This window comes from Malaclemys terrapin, chromosome 12 (assembly GCF_027887155.1).
Source record: "Malaclemys terrapin pileata isolate rMalTer1 chromosome 12, rMalTer1.hap1, whole genome shotgun sequence".
NCBI lineage: Eukaryota > Metazoa > Chordata > Testudines > Emydidae > Malaclemys > Malaclemys terrapin.
This window is the reverse complement of record NC_071516.1, coordinates 7,287,185-7,305,497: the sequence shown is the minus strand read 5'-3', so window position 1 is coordinate 7,305,497 and position 18,313 is coordinate 7,287,185. Positions and strand designations below refer to the sequence as shown.

The window sequence follows — 18,313 nt, the reverse complement described above, 5'->3', positions numbered from 1 at the left end:
CTTACAAAAATAAACCTTGCCACCTGTTCTACCATCTGGTTAGCTGACCCTACAGGGAGCCTTGGAATATACACCTAAACTGCAAAAAAACCCTACAGCAGCAAGTCTTAGAGCCCAGGTCTAGAGAGTCAGATTCAAGGGGTTTCGTGCTACAGCAAGAAAAATAGCCGAGAGGATGTTCCCGCTTGGGCTGGAACTCTGGCTCCGAAATCCATCTCCCTTCCAGGGCTTCAGAGCCCAAGCCAGAACTTCTACATGGCCATTTTTAGCACTGTAGCGCATAACACCTGGGCTCTGAGACTCATTATTGCATGAGGGTTTTTTTCCCCTGTGTAGACATACCTAGTGTAAACAAGGCTCCCGCACTGGACCAGTTTTTACCACGTTAGTTAAACCTGCTAAAAAGCAGGCTGAATTAGCACAGTAATAAAAACTTGTCCAGCTGTAAGACTTGTCTACTATAGGGCTCTCAGCAGTTCAGCTGAGTAAAACAACATTTTTGTAGATGCCATAAATCCTTGCATCCCTGTCCTATTTAGATTAATACTTATTAAAAACCAACAATTTATAATTGCTTTTAAACAATACATTGCCCTAACCAATGAATCACCAAACTCCCACTGGTACTTATAATTATAGCACTTACTATATTAGAGAACCCCATCATCATCATCATTTCACTTTATTGTCACATCACTTTTAGAGGTTCTTTGAGTACACATACAAAAAAAAAAGTAAAGAATCTCACTGATAGACAGCTGTATAAAAGCTTCTTCAAAAGCTCTTCTGATCTGCTCAATGTGAAGCGGTCGGGAAGTGCAAGTTACAGCTCCTTTGTGTTACTTGGACTCTTACAGTCACAGGACCCTTTTAACCATGAAGTCTGTGGCCCTTCCCTCTGGTAAACCTCTGAACCTCAATAACATCTCAGCATAGAAGGAACTAATACAGAGACATCCCTCAGCCACATGCAGGAGACGGATCCCCTTCTAGACCTGTCCTACTGATGGCTTCTCCTAACCAACCACACTGCAAGTTTAAGTGGTGCAATGGGCCTTAACAAGGTTTTCATCCTTTCTCAATTTCGCACTGATGCACTGAACAAAGTCTCCTTTAAACAATTAAGCATTGTATCACTACATCTGTAGTCTATTGGAAGGTACCTCCAACAAATAAGTGCTCCTACAATGCCTCGTTTTGCTTTTTCAAAACAGCAATATGACCATACCCCAAAAATAAAAAATAAACCTTTTTATATAGCTTGGGTATTTTCTTATCACAAACTTGTATATAAAACACAGGATATCATAAATAAGATTATACGTATTTCTAGATTCTATTACATCACAAAAGTGTTCTGGTTTTATTCTCATGGTTACCATGTCATTAGAACATCTCTATAAATAAGAAGTCTGTTCCTCATGCTTCAGTTGAATACATTGAAAGCAATACTTGGAATCTCAAAAATTCTGCTGACAAACAATAAAAAATAACTAATATGAACATGTACATTGTAATGGAAACTGCCTACAGAAAAACTACAACAAAAAGGTGTCTGGACTGGTACAGAGATCTCAAAGAAAGAAAATCACTAAGTAAGAAAAAAATCATTTTTTCTTTTTGATCTTCTATACCAGTCCAGACCCCTGACTTCTCCCAAAACACTTCAAGCACCTGAGTTAGGGAAGCATAGTATCTCAGAGCCAACTGCAACATCCTTCTGCCAACAAACACTTCTGCAAGCACCTGTACATTAATGTATAATGTCTGATGAAGTTTTACATGCCTTACAAATCTTTAATATCTTAAAAACTTCTTGGCTCAGATATTACTTTCTAAATAGCACTTTACGCCATGCTGAGATCCATTATGTAAACCTCTGGTACCCTATGCATGTTCAACAATTGAATTTTACTCTGCTTTAGCAATTGTGGACAGAAAGTGGGCAAAGCAATTTTCTGCTTCAAATGGAAGGTACATGTAATTTTTGTTCTGAATTCTAGAAGGGTCTAAACACAAATATAGCCAGGTGCAGAAGTGATGGAAGCCTCTCTACAAGACAGTACATATCACTCTCCTATCCTTAAAATCAGTTTGCAGTGATGAGAAACAGAATCTTTAACAAACATAATGAAACCCTCTCTTCACTGTCTCTAAAGGGGAGTTGTGAGAGCATACCAATTTTAAGCTCCAAGCGTGAATCACAGCTTGCTTTACTGATCTCAGCCTTCAGAAACATCTGGGTGCCTACCTACAGGAACAGAGTTAACCATTTAACCATTCTTCTGAATCCTACAACTACTCTCCCATTTGGGATAAAATCAAAATTCTTCTAGTCAGCAATTTTGAACATACTGTGGGTTCTAGCATCTTAGTGGGTGACCACCCAGTTGATATTGTTAGTGATATCACCTACCTTGGCTCTGTTGTCGATAACATGGGCAGCATCAAGAAATAACTTGAAGCCCTCACTGCAAAACTGTCATCAGTAATGATGCACCTCATTAAGAACATCTTTCACAACCAAACACCCTGATAAGTAGAGAGATGAAGCTGAGAATATATAATGCTTCAGTGGCTGGATGGTGTCAGACACCTGCCCCCCATAGGCATTCTATCCAGTAGTGCACTAGATTTGGCTCAGGACAGAGCATCATGGAGGCACATAATACATTTGATGGCCTCTAAGCTGTCTACCCAACCGCATAAAAACTAGCCTACAACTGCTGCAAACTGTACTTTAATGCTGGTAGAACTCGGGCTCATGTCTACCTGGCTTGAAGAAATTCTAGAATGAAAGCAACATGGCAAGACAATCTTTCCCTCCTCATGCCAATCACAGAACGTCCTCCAAATTCTCTCGTTTTCTACAAGGTTGATCACTAGACTTCAAACACAGTACACCTTTTGTGCATTCAGCAACTAATTGAAAGAGAATCTTGTCAGATCCTCATTATAGATTGTTCTGCTAATCAGAAGGTCTTGTATCACTAATATTATTATTGACCTAATCAAAGACATACTCATTAACTCTGGCAAGGCTACAGTGCACACAAATATGCAACTAGGAATGAATCTCAACAAGTAGAGGTTGGCTTTAATAGGGAGAAGAAAAAATAAACAAGCAGCTGTAATGAGAACCTCTAATAAATTTCCCAAAGAGCTGCAGCATGAAATTGACCTGCTTCTTATCAATTTCACAGTTGCTCAGGAACTCTTAGAAACAGCACTGAAAAGGGACAATATTTGGGCATTTTTCACTCTGCAAAGCTACAAGCAGCAACATAGCACTGGAGTGGTTTGTCGGAGACATCATGACCTCAAGTTTGTACACAGTTCACGTCTGGATGATTATCTTCATATTCATAGGGGGTAGGTCAGACTGACTCTTTGGACAGTGATTAGCTATTGGTAGTTTTATGTGGTTATTTTAAAATAACGTTTTAATGTTTCTACGTATGTTATGGAGCCTGATAGTTTCTATACCTAGCATGGTCCTTTCACACAGTCCTTGCATAGCTGGCAAGCTCCCCAGAAAGTCCTGTCATTGAGCAATTCTGAAAACATTCTTTAAACCAAAGGATATTTACAGGCCAAAAAAAAAAAAAAAATCATGTCTAATTGGAATAGCTATCAATTACTTAAGGGGAAACCACTTTAAAATGTTGTCATTTCTTCAAAAAACAAACAAGTCAAAAAACCCACATTAAAGCTTGGAATTTCAAAATTAATATTACACTTAGATTAACTGTGTAGTCCCATAACTTTTAAGATAAACATCCTTAATTCTACCTTGGTAAAAACATCCTTAAAACAAATAGACAGCTCTATCTTCAAGCCCTATGCATTAGTGATTCCAAAGAAATGAAGAAGCCATCTAACAACAATGCTCCCTCCTGCAAATATACCGTATGCTCCTATAATATTTAAACCAAAGTGCATTAAGTATTCCATTATAGCCTGCCCTTCTTTAAGACCACAATAAGGTTACATCTCTTCAACAAAAGCAGCTATATTCAGGACAATAACTTGGAATAACCCAGAAAGGCTTCAAATATAAAAATGGTACACTGTGGAACAGCATAGACATATAGCTATCAAATCTGGGCTACAATTCTCAAGACATGGACAAAAAAAAGTCAGTAACTGAAATGCCAATGACACAGTGTTGTGGGAGGGGTGTGTGTGGGGGGGGTCACATAGGCAAAATATTCAAATAAGTCAATCTGCAGATATCTGTATCGACAGGATGCCAACTTTGCGAAGACTTAATAAAACTTCTCTTCGCAATGTCACCATCTTACATGACTGATGTAAACATTATGGATGGGTGCATTTACATACTTTCAATGCTAAATTTGAAGTGCTAGACTAAGGCCCTGATCCTGCAAAGCATTTAACTTTAAACATGAGTAATTCCATTAAAGTCCATTTATTAGCCCTAAAGAGGTACTATAGGACTCTTTTAAGAGGAAGAAAAAGGTGTTTCAACTACTAGGATTGTAGGAGTAACAAAAAAAGGCAGGCCCTGGGATTCACTGTTTTTATTCACTGGAAGATGGGAGGAGTCAGGAGTGAATCTGTTAGCAGATGGCTGCATGTGAGCAAGTGGATCTTTTCAGGAGTAAGTGCATGCGAATAAATGCAAGTGTAAATGTGAGTAGATATGTATAGATTCATCCGTGAAAACAAACAGGCGTGTGAAGGTTAAAAACAGAATAAGTGGGATAAATTAAAGAAAAACAAAGATGTTTATAGGAAAAGGAGGAAGAGACAAAACATATAAGAGAAAGGAGAGAACATAGTACAATATAGGAAAAGAATATAAAGGGTGAAAAATAAAGAGGGAACATTCAAAACAATACAGAAAATATAGAACAATCTACAATAGGAAATAAAAAGTGGAATTAAATCAAAAAGGGGAAACGTGATTATAAAAGCACAAAGTTATGTTTGTTCTGGGTATTTTTAAGTTTATTCAATAAAAAAATTGATTGCCAATGCTACAGTTAGATACAGTACAAACGGTACAAAACAGTTTCAATTCCTTTAATTTGCAAGACCATACTTTTTAAGAATCCATGGCTATTTGGGAACATAGTAGCATTAGTAGGCTTACTGCTTGGGCCAGTAAGTCTTGGGAAAAAATTTCAAAATCAGAGTGCAGTTCTTTCTATGATACTGAGTTTAAAGGAAAATTCCATTAATTCATTCTAATAACTTCAAACAGCGAAGTAAAAATTTACCAAAAAAGAAGTTTACGTTTTCAGAACAGAACAGTTTTTAGAAATACTGTCACTGTTTCAGTATGTCATGTCAGTGATTCAAGATGGGTAGAACACAGAAAAATCCCTTAAAATATGTATGGCGTAATAAGTTTACTGGTTTTTCTTGCAGAAGTCAAATTTCTACTGCAGCCTATTACAGTCTCCCACTGTCTACTATTTTTGACAACAATAAGAGGTGCAGTTATTAGTATAATCAAAATGGATATTTTAGGGTAAGGGTTCTCAAACTGGGGGTTGGGACCCCTTAGGGGGTCATGAGGTTATTACATGAGGGGTCACGAGCTGTCAGCCTTCACCCCAAACCCTGCTTTGCCTCCAGCATTTATAATGGTGTTAAATATATAAACAAGTGTTTTTAATTTATAAAGGGGGTCAAACTCAGAGGCTTGCTATGTGAAAGGGGTCACCCTTACAATAGTTTGAGACCCACTGTTTTAAGGCCTAGGCCAAGTAATGGTAGTATATATGTAATCCTATGAAGCACAGACCTATGTGAAGGGATGGCCCTAATGGACCTGTGTCTTGATATATCATTATGGGCAATCCCTTTTGCCTTGCCTACCTCTCTAAGTCTGTATTTAACCAGCCTTGCTATGGAAGATTTGGAAACCTTTCTTCCGAAACTCGTGGAGGAACATTAAATATTGCACATTGTTTCTCCAAAGGCTCCCAAATTCTAACACTCATTAATCAAAGTAAGAAGTGCTGAACATTATATCTTATAGTAAGTATAAAATATTTTATTTTTGTTAGTATTGCAGTCAGTACAGCCTCCGAACTGTGAAATGGACTTTTATTGTGGTTCATGCATCATCAGCAATCTAACTGAATTCCACCTGTAGAATCATTATTGATTGGTGATATTGAGAAAGAAAAAGAACCCAGCTTGACTTACAAATCCAAAAGGAGTTTACAAGTTACAAAAATATACACTTACTTGCAAATTTCACAAATTTGGAGTAGGAGACAATGAACATGAAAATGTCAAATGGCACTTTTTACAGTCGCTTTTCACTGTATAAACGTACTTTGATGCTTTTTATGGCAGCTTCTGGTTTCAACAGATCTGCCAATAAAACCTGAATTTTTTGTCCCACTAAATGGCTCTGTTGATCAAAGAAATCCTGAGCTGTTCAGCGTAAGGATGACTGTTATACTCCATTATTTGTCAACAGCATTTGGAAGGTCACTGTACTGAAACACTCCATGAAAGACACTGAAGCTGCAAGCAAAAGTCTTCACTCCCTTCTTCTCCCCAAGCAGCGGCAAGCAAAAGCAGACACTCCCTTTCCACTACAAACAATCCTTCCCCTATCTCAAGGAAGTTTTAACTATTTTAAGTACCTGATAATATTACTTTGTCAGTTGTTGAGTATCATAAAATAGCAGCCTCAAACTTGGAAAAAGGAATCCCTCATGAAGCCCTGCAGAGATGGCTGGAGAATAACTCTTCCACAAGCTTCTGCAGCTTTTTGCTGCTGAAAATACAAAATCTACTCAAATACTCTGATGAGAAATTTCAGCATTTAACAACACAATACACACCATGATTATCTTCATTCATAACTGTCTCTACATGTAAATACTGCCATCGGACTCATCTTAATCAATGTTTACCTCTCTTGATGTTTACGTTAGAAGGCTTTAATTTCACCAAGATCTAATGATTTATGTATAAAACTTAGTAATATAATCTTCATTAGAACTAGAAGTTTCACCACTCTTATTGATGATATATTGTATGGTTTAGTTGTCCTTTAACTGCTACTAGTAGTTATCTTATAGAAGCAGCACACTTGAGGAAGAAGTATAAGGGACAACCTTTCTCACAAGTGCCTCATTAAATGGCATTTTTACAACTGCCCACAGTCCTATGATAAATCAACAACATTTGCTTTTTTTGATTTCCATTAATACAGTTTGATGTAGCTGTCTCGGAGTTATTCCAAATCACCTCCAACACCGTGGACTAAGACATAAATATTCAGATTGGGACATTTACATCAGTATCAAGGTAAGCTGAGTTATCACTAATACAGAAAACTTTTTGTAAGATGCATGGTTTTTTTTTTTTAAATGCACATTTGAGTAATGGCAAAAGTGTGATGACAAAAAGACCTCCATACGTTTATCCAATTATCAAAAGATAAGGAGCCAGTATAACTGCTCTTTATTACAAATACTGACTGGTTCATCATTTTCAATCTCAATTCAGGGCAAGAAAATTGCATTCACATCAGACCTCACCCCAAATTAGCAATACTTTAAGATTAATTTATCTATAATTTTGTAGAACTCTGAATTAATATAAATACCCAGGCATTAAAAATATCATGAATACCCGCACAAACAGAAACTGGTCACATCATTAACTGAAACAGCTTTAGATGAAAAAGAAATATATAGATTACAAATGAATGAAAAACAATCTGTGTGAAAACAAATACTTTATTAACTTACGATGGAACAGTGTCCATATTCAGACCTACATTTCTGCTTTTACCCATCTCTTTTTTCCATTTTTTTTTCTTCTTGCTCTTCCTTCTTCTCTATGGCATTCATATTTATTGAAAAACATAGCTGTACAAATATTTTCATGATTGACTTTTTTGTATTTACTTTTCATACCTTTTACATTTTACTGTTATAGATAAAATTTCAGGATATAAAATCATATCCTGAAATTTTATCTATACCATCCAGTCAATAGGGATGTTGACTGGAGTCAGGAGACCTGGGTTGGAGCCTCAGGTCTGCCATTGACACCTTGAATGTCCTTGGTCAACTAACTTATCTGTGTCTTAGTTTTTGTGTAAAATGGGGCTAATGCTTATCAGTATTAGTGTGACTGGATTCACAAATAAGAATAAACTTGTGAAAAATATTCCATGTTAGAATAACGGTTCTTTATCATGCTAAAAAGTGCATGTCATTACAAACTCACACAATAGTAAGTCACTATGGCTTCCTTTGTAATTTTGGTCTATGAAGATATTGTGAGCGCTAGTTCATCATGTAGTTATCTTTAAAAGATCTGATGCTTAAAATAAATATTTACACAATAAAAAGTATGTTGCAATGTTTGTAATTAACTAAGGATTGTGAAGTCCACGAACATGAAAGCTACTACAGAAAATTTAATACTGTAACTTCCTTTGTAAAGTGCTTTGACACCTACAAGTGGAAAATACTACATAAATTTGAAGCATTAGGACACTTAGGAAAACAAGCCTACCATATCACTTACTTGCAATACTATCTGATTTAAAAAAAAAAAAAAAAAAATCACACAAATTCCTTCATATTTTACATACAGTAGAACCTCAGAGTTACAAACTCCTTGGGAATGGAGGTTGTTCATAACTCTGAAATGTTCAAAACTCTGAACAAAACGTTATGGTTGTTCTTTCAAAATTTTATAACTGAACACTGACTTCATGCAGCTTTAAAACTTTACTATGCAGAAGAAAAAAATGCTGCTTTCCCTTAATTTTTTTAGTAGTTTATGTTTAACACTGTACCATACTGTATTTGCCTTTTTTTGGTCTCTGCTGCTGCTTGATTGCATATTTCCAGTTCCAAATGAGGTGTGTGGTTGTGACTGGGTCAGTTCATAACTCTGGTATTGGTAACTCTGACGTTGTACTGTACCTAATCAAAAACTACTTCCCATGAAATAATGTCACATTCTCAAATGTTAATAAATGCTTTACAATTTGCAAGAGTAAATGTAGATTTGGCAATGTATAGCTGAGTTACACAACCATTTTTCTATGACGCTTCCTCTCCTTGCCAAAAAGAGGTGCCAACAACTTGCAATTATTTCATGTTAGAGGTGAGACACATATGAATACACATATAGTGCTCCGTGATTGTTTTTAGGACTGTGTATCAGTATCTTCATACTCCCGGACACCCTTTATACCTCTGGAAATTTTTACAAACTGAAAGTTTCTTCTTCATGCACTCCAGTCAAATGTTCCTCACAACAGCAGTTTTCAACCAGGGGTCTGGGGCCCCTGGGGGGGGCGCAAGCAGCTTTCAGGGGCTCCGCCAAAATAAACCAGAGAACAGGGCCAGCATTAGACTCACTGGTGCCCAAGGCAGAAAGCTGAAGCCCGAGCCCTGCCACCTGGGGCTGAAGCCGAAGCACATACAACTTAACTTCGTGTGACCCCGGGCAATTACCCTATCTGCTACACGGGCCCTGGCTTTTAATCTACTGGTTATGCAGAGAAACAGTTGTTGTGGCACAAGCGGCCCATGGAGTCTTTATAGCATGGGGGGAGGAGGAGGATTCAGAAAGAAAAAGGTTGAGAATCCCTGCCTTACAATATGAACTTCTGAAAAGGAGTGGGAACGCAGTCTAAATCTCAGTGAGTAAGAAAAGATGTACAAATTATCATAAACAAAAACAATGGATTCAGTTGCCAATAAAAACATGTTATTCCAATAGATACAATATGTTTATGAAAAGCTAATTAAAAAGAAGCAAAAAAATAAAATTAGCAAATGGGTTTTTCATGTTAAGTGATACTGTCAATAAATGATTACTGAATCAGCACCTAAATCTTGTTTGACAATCCAAATGGTAATCCTGGTAAATCTGCAATCTGCTTTGCTTCATATTCACCTTGCATAAAATCCCAGGTCCATTTCAGAAAATTCTATTCAAGATACTGCCATGGGTTCCATTATTCAACCCAAAAAAATAAAAACCTAATTAGCGCAACTAAAAAAAATAGTTTATACTTCACAGCTACCCAGTCATAGTAATCACCACAAATTAAGAAAAAGAAAAAAAAAACTTTGCTAAAATGAAGTTAAGTTTACAGGCACAGATCAGTGGTTTGAAAGCATGATTATTTTTGAGAACAGTATTTTTAAAAATGTTAAAAGTTAAACATTAGAAAGCACACAAATACAATTTTATGATAGCATGCCTGCCTCTCTCTCCCCTTCCCCAATCTGTTTTATGCTTTTATCCCCTCCAGAACTCGAGGAGCTTGGGGAAAGTTATGAAGGGGAGACAGGCTTTTGGTGGCAGGCCCTGGAAGGAATGGAAAGAACAGTTACAGCTAGTTGAAGGAGATTATGAGCAGATCAATTCTATAGCGAAAGACAGGAAAATAGAGCACAAACTGCTTCCCTGGCTTCTGCAGTGGGGGAAAGAAAAAAAATACACAAAAATTTAAAAGCAAATTTACCTGAAAACAAATTACTTTCTGCCTTTAAGACTACCTAAAATCTTCTGAAGCAAAACCTACAGAAGAAATTCTGACTATACACTGCTCTGATCCTGCATGCTGAAAGTCGGAAACACAAATGGAGAAGAAAAAGAGGATGCACTATAAGCTAGAATGAGAGGAGCACTAACTATTACAAATTTATTTTATTCTGACTCCACATATTGGTAGACTTCTATTGATTTTCTTTAAACCAAAGTAATTTCTCCAGGCTGAGACTGAAGCCAGTTAAACAGTAATTTATAATGCAAATACTGATACAACCTTAACGTTCATGCTGTTGTAACAGCAAACCAAACACCATAGCAGAGCATAAAAAAATTACTCAGTACCAACTAGCTCAAAATCTAAGGTCTTGTCTACACTAGAAAAAGTATTTGCCAGAAAACCCTCTTAGTGGTGAGGCACCTTATACCAGGCAAAAGACTTATTTGTATATAACTTACACCAGTATAACTTATACCAGTTCCCCGAACAAAATAAGCTATACCAGCAAGAACTTTTCTGCCAATATAATTGCATTTATGCTAGGGTTTTTGTCAACACAGCTATGTCCGTTAAGGGTGTGATTCCTAATCAACCCTATGCCAGCAAAACTTTTAAGAGTGTAGACTGGGCATAAGCATACCAGTGCTTCCACACTCAGTCCACTCCCACCCACACAGATCATATCTCAGCAATTTAAAAGAATAAAAGTTATATACTGTTTAGTGTGTACTAAATTTAAAGAATTAACTATTCAATATGCTTTTAAAAACTAACTTACAACTAAGCTCAGTTCGACTATGGGGGGAAAAACACGTGTAGAATATGTTATTCAATGAATTTCATCAGTATTAGTTTAAGTATTCAGTGACTAGTAACTGACCAGCTACAGAGTTAGTTGAACACTTCCCATTCCAAAGGCCCCTTGCTACTGTGAGGGTGGATGAAGAATTTTTGCTATTTTACCACTAGACCAACATTCTGGCTGTGGTAAACTGGATTATCATCATTCTAGTACCCCTTTTACCAGGAAGCTGCTCCACTGTCTGCCTCTGCTGAAGCGCATAGATTACCCAAGCAGCAGAAGAGTGAAACTGACCTGATTTATCTGAAGAAGTGAGGTTTTTACCCACGAAAGCTTATGCCCAAATAAATCGGTTAGTCTTTAAGATGCCAACAGACTCCTTGTTGTTTTTGACCTGATTTATGTTCTTGGTACTGCACCCAGGGTTGTGAACAGCAAAAGTAAAACTAATAAAGACTCTAGAGAATTTCAACTGGTCTGCCATTTGGGAAAGCCCTGAGCAGCATCAGACACTCCTGAATCATCTGTCTGCAGACTTTGGAAAAGAGTACTGCATCACCTTACACAGAAGAAAAAAAGTGATTTTTTTCTCCCCATTAGGTAAAAGCTTTGATTCTGCAAAAGTTAATGATAGTTGTCCAGGAAAACTTCCTACTTGCCCCAAGCAAGTAGATTTTTCATGTCCTGACTTTAAGAATAGTAAAACAAAACTATAATTTAGTAGCTTCATATCAAACTGTCACTAGATAGTAATATTACATAGTCAACATACAGTACAGTACAGTTTGCAGTACTATTGTAGTCGTGCTGGTCCCAGAACATTAGACACACAAGATGGGTAAGGTAATATCTTTTGTTTCATAGAATATTAGGGTTGCAAGGGACCTCAGGAGATCATCTAGTCCAACCCTCTGCTCAAAGCAGGACCAATCCCCAATTAAATCATCCAACAGATTTTTGCCCCATATCCCTAAATGGCCCCCAGTATGCTGCAAAAGAGAGCTTATATCCTGCTTATGCAATACAGCTTGTTCACTATTTTTCAAATCTGAACTACTTACCTGCACTAATAGCTGAGTTCTGCTATTGAACTTCCTCATTACCAGTGTTCAAAATATATTTCCAGCAATTGCCCAGTCAACAGAGAGCTTCAGCAATACTGATTCACAGAACTTGGCACTCTTCCCTTTGAAGTAGTATTAACCAATTCTCCATTATGCCCTTTGGGGACACTACACTACTGAATGCACAGCAGTTGTTTTAGAATTGGGGCAAATCAATAGTCCTGACACTAAACTCTATGGGTGTTTCTGTTGTTTTTTTCACAAGGGTAGGGGTATTATTCCCAGAATTTAGATCAAATTCCAATTTGAATAATTGAATTCTGCCTACCTACAATTAATGTATTAAGCAACAGTGTACAGAAACAGTACACAAGAAGGCAGTATAGTTCATTAATGAGTGAAACGATTCCTAAAATGGTAAGCCAGCATAGTTAGCGTAAAACTTAATAGCTCAAAGATCGACATGTGCCATAACCATCCAACTGATAAGTCAGGGTACTGTCATATGCAAAATTGTAGTAGGTCCAGAAAACTAACTGGCCTCAGGGCAGGTGAATTAAACCTTGCTTTTAATTTCTGGGTCCATGAGCACAGCTGTCATAAGAACCAGAAAAAAGTGTATTTAAAGTATTTAAAACTAGAAACAGGCAGGATGCTTAGTGTGAAACATTTTGATAAGACACTAATTTTTAAACCTCCAAAGCACAACTCTGTATGATGTCAACAGCCTGGCCTGGTAAACAGAGTTCTGATTATATTAATCTACATTTCTTGAAACAAAATCTGTAATTATTGTTTTTTCTCTGAAATAGACATGGCAAGGATTTACAAACCTGTTAAAACTTCCCAAATATATGAAATAGTTACAAAGACAAACAAAAAAACACCTCCACAGCACAGTATCACTATAGTGTGAGATGCTATTCTGATCTTATAACGAAATATACAGACAGACGAGGGAAAATCTTGGCCCCATTACGGTCAATAGAAGTTTGGCCATTGGCTTCAATGGGGCCAGGATTTCACCCACTACTACAATTGTTTCTAAAGTGGAACATCTTACTTAGTTTGCTCCTGTCTTAATAAAATTATACTTGGCTCTACAGGAATCTCTTAGACTAATATGAATTATACCGTTGCTATCAAAGTTTTGCATGTAAATAACGCTGATTTTAAAACCTTTATGTTACCATTTAAATACAAAAAGCTGCCTTAATGTAGTATTCGTAACAAACTATCTAAAATAGGGAAGTTTGAAATGAAAGTTATCAACTTCATTCTTAACTCATCACACTGTGCTTAGCTATTTAAAAATAATATAATAGTGAAAACAGTGAAATATTTGAACACAACAAAAAACTAACCTCTCTGTTAGGAGTCACAATTGAGTGAAATAAATTGTACACAAACAAAATCTGTCTCTCTCAGAATATTGGCTATATTTCTGGATTCAATTCCTGCCTTTGTCACAGTGTTACTGGGTGGCATTGGACAGTTCACTATTTGTAAAATGAGGATACTACTTCCCTATTTCATAATAGTATTATGAGGATACAGTCATTAATGTTTGTGAAGCATTCAGGTACTACAGAAACTGGGTTCACATAAGTTCCTGGATAGGTAAAATATGTACCCCTCATGCCATACTTGGTACTAAACTACAGCCTCTACTTGTGAGAGTAGAGGCTCTCCAAAGCACACTCAAGTAGTTACCTGCTATTCTTATTATAAGGGAGAGTAACAGGCCTTGTCTACACTAAATTCCTTTCTTTAAATTTCCCACCATTGCTACTACCAGCAGTCCTAGCAACAGCGCGAGTATTAGGCCCTGTCTATATGTACATGCACTCCACAGCTGCAGCGTGTGTGGTGAAGACACTTTATGTCAACGGGAGAGAGCTCTCCTATCAGCATTAAAAAACCACTTCCACCAGTGGCAGAAGCTGTGTCACCATTCCACCTCCGTAAGTGGCATAAGCTGTGTCAGCAGGAGAAGCTCTCCCGTCGACATAGAGCTGTGCACACAAATCCTTATGTCAGTGTAATTTATGTCATGCAGGGGGGTGAAATATTCATACCCCCTAAGCAACAGAAGTTTTGCTGACATAGGCTGTAGTGCAGACCTAGCCACAGGCCATACCTACACTACTACTTATGTCAGAAAACTTATGTTGCTCAGGGGAGTGAAAAAAACACCCCCCTGAGCAAAATAAGTTTTGCTGGCATAAGTGGTAGTGTGCACAAAGCTACGTCAGTGGGAGAGCGTCTTCCGCCAACATAGCTACTGCCACTCGTTGGGGGCATAGAGCAGCTACGCAAGAGATCTTACAGCAATGCTGCTGCAACGGTACAGCTGTGCCGCTGTAAGGTCTCTAGTGCAGACATACCCTTAGTTAAGAAAGGCCAGCAGTGATCTATCTAGTTGCACCAACTGGAAACTTGAAGGGGGGCGAAAAGTCTAGTAGTGACAACCAAAAGGAAGGCAAGTCCAAAAATAAGAGAAATGCAGAAGTTGGGCTAATAGCTTATAATGCTCAACTGGAAAAAAACGGGGAGAAGGGGGTGAGAATGCACCAAAGTGAGAATGGGAAGTCATCTACCTAGCCTAGCTGAAGTTCATGGCTGAACTGGCGAGTTAGTACAAGTTCAGAATCCAGTTTTACAACCATAAACAAACAGAGACTGCTTTTTGACTGAAGAGCCAAATATAATTTACTTTCTGAAAACGACTAACTTTTTTTCTGGCTAAGTCTCTCTCATTATCTCCTGGTAATTTAATTAAAGTTGGGTCTTAGGAATTCAGAGTTTTATGTAATATTCTGAAATCAGTTAGTCCTACTTGCTTTACTTTTTTTAACAAAAAAATACAACACTGCTAATACAACACACAATTACAGCTAAACTGTCTGTAAAATACTTTGAAGATTAAAAACAGTGTGAAGTAATTATTAATTGTATTATTCTAGTCAATGCACCTTACATATTAACTGAACATCTTAAAAACCTATAGCTCATTGTATACATTCTGAAATATTTAAACTGCACAGTCCAAAACAAGTTTGTTTAACTAGACACAATACTTAAGGGTTTAGTGTCTCACTGTATCTCAAAACCTTAAACATTATTTTAAATGATTCAAAACATTAATCCTGCTCTAACAGAAATTAACAGCAAATATCCCATTCGCTTCAAGGTGCAGGATTTTGTCACAAATGACTGAAGTCTCTCAGCTTCAAAGAAGGCTGAAGGCTAACATAATCCTTTGGTCTTCCTCTAGATTGGATCCAAGCACCTTTCAGTGCAGTCTGTTTCTGAAACCCCCTAACAGCTAACTCTGAAAAGGTAATTTGTGCATGGAAGATACTACTACATTTGTTCTTATGGAAAGATCCAAAGGCCAACTATCCATTTCCAGTCTTTCATATGCTAAAAAAAGTTATTATCAAAGTAAGAAAAATGCTGCTTGAGAACCTAGTAGAGTTTGATTTAAAGGTGTTTACTTTGCATATTTTGACTTGTGATGTTGACAATTTGTGTTTTAATGTTATAAAGCTTAAACTTTTTGAATCTCAATATCTACTGTCATTAAATGACGGTCTGACCCCCACCTCCATCATTTCCTGCAACTGTGAAATTTTAAATTAATAAAATAAGACTTCACATTTTCAGCCGAATTTCATTTATTTTTCCTCAACCAACAATTGAATTGGTTGTATGGTTAATTAAATTGCTAGAAACTAAAAACATACTTAGATACTAAATTTATTTCAGTGACAGGTGGTAATGTAAATTAGCAACAATGAGAACATTCTTTAAAAAAAAAAGGTCATCTGATGACCAACTGCTAAATGAATAGGGTCCTACCAAATTCAGGTATATTTGGTCAATTTCATGGTCAGAAGATTTTCAAAATTGTAAATTTCAGGATTTCAGTTATTTAAATCTGAAATTTCATGGTGGTGTAACTGTAGAGGTCCTGACCCAAAAAGGAGTTGGGGGGGGGGTCCACAATGTTATTGTAGGGGAGGTTGTGCACTACTGCTGGTGGCGGCGCTGCCTTCGGAGCTGGACAGCTGGAGAGTGGCAGCTGCTGGCCGGGAGCCCATCTGTGAAGGCAGCACCAGCAGCAGCGCAGAAGGATGGCATGATATGGTATTTCCACCCCTTCTTCTGCGTTGCTGCCTCAGAGCTGGGCCCTCAGTCAGCAGCTGCCACTCTCCGGCCACCCAGCTCTGTATAGTATAGGGTAAAAACTGACAAAAGACCAGATTTCATGGGGGAATCCCAGATTTCACGGTGCGTGATGCATTTTTTCATGACCGTGAATTTGGTAGGGCCCTATAAATTAACAATAAATTAAATAGGATTGTGTAAATTTAAATATTTTAAAAATAACTGTTTCTGAGGGAAAAAAAAAAAGATAGATTTATCCATCAAGAAAAATACAGCCCTGAAGAATTATGGATTACATAAAACCCTTATGTGATACATAAAATAGGTCAATTTTTTCCCTGAAATTCCTAGATGGAAATCCCAGACCCACACAGCAAAGTAAACAAGGTGTCATAATATTTTTAAAAGTGACCATGTAAACTACAGGAAAAAATTTAATTAAAATATTGTTTCATATTTTATATGGCAATTTTCATCTCAAAAAGGATCACAAAGCATTTCACAAGTTCAAACTGACAAACTACTTCACCCATCACTGAAACGCAGCAAACTCTGGGGTGAAGCATGAAATCTATTCTAGCTATTTTTTAATTGGATTGAATCTGCAGGGGCAATTTAGGAAGGAAATTCTTGCAAAAAGTAGCACAGGATCCTTAACGGTGCCAGGTAATCACATCCAAAAGATGGCACCTGGCACCATTAGAACTGGAAAAAGGGAAAATGTAGAGGCTGGGAAGTTACTGAATGCTTTATAGGAAGCCAAAAGAGTTTCAATTCCTTGGCTCCTACCTTAAGACTAAATCACCAAAACAAGGTGAAATTCACCTCTTCTATATAACTCACCAATACAGATTGAATTTACTTATAACTCCCCCAGGGAAAAAAAAACAAAGCACCCCAGCTTGTTTGAATTTCATTCCCACCCACCAACTGACCCCCCCATCAGGATAACTGTCTCCCCACATTTCATCACTCCCATCAAATGACCTCCCAACTCCGGGTGTCCCCCCACAACCATCACACCACCCGAGCCCCTCTCCTCCGCTATGCGAGGACGGGGGGGGGAAACAGTAGGGCAGAAAGGGGAGACGGATCGTGACATCACAGAGAAGTGGTCTGACATCAGCTCCATTATGATGTCGATTATCTTGTATCTCAACGGTCACCTCGTCTCCCCAGCGGAGAAACCCGCCTCCGACACCCGGCTCGCCCGGCGAGGGCGACGTCTCTGCGCTGCGGCCCGACAGCCCTCCCCGCTTACAGGGAGGCTCCTTTCGCTTCCCTCAGGGGCCCTGCACCGAGCGGCCGGCCTCCTCTGGTACCGCGCCAGGCCGCCCACTTGCCAGCGGAACCGGGTCGGGCCGACACTACCCCGCAAACAGGGCTCGTTGACCCTCCGGGGGCCCTGAAGCCGCCTGGCCGGGCCTGCCCTGCCCTCCTCCATTTTCTAGTCAGGCCCAGCGCCCCTAGGCCATAGGCAGCGGCGACCACCCCTTCTCCGCACCCCCCGCCTCAGTGCGGGCGGTGAACCCTGGTGTCCCGGATTCGCCTCAGGCCGCCTCTCTCACTCACCGTCGGGAGGAGGGGACAGACCTCGCCGGCACCGGGGGTCTCAGCCGAGCCGAGCCGCCATTTCCTCCTCGCAGCAGCTCCTCAGCGCTGGGCGCGGGGCACCACTCCTCCCCAGCTACCATAGAGACTGACATGGCGGCGAGGCGTGGCCCAGAGAGTCAACCGGTCGGCGCTCCCCTC

General features: G+C 38.6%; 1 protein-coding gene across 3 annotated transcripts in view; it reads right to left on the bottom strand.

Moving 5' to 3' along the window:
• DIDO1 (death inducer-obliterator 1) overlaps window positions 1-18,313 on the bottom strand; it is an 88,315-nt gene extending 70,002 nt beyond the window's left edge. Inside the window, exon 1 of one of the 3 annotated variants that reach the window (XM_054046417.1) lies at window positions 18,134-18,313. The gene's annotated coding sequence lies outside the window, so the exon portion shown is untranslated. The remainder of the gene's footprint in view (window positions 1-18,133) is intronic. The other 2 variants (XM_054046418.1, XM_054046420.1) reach the window with 2 other exon arrangements.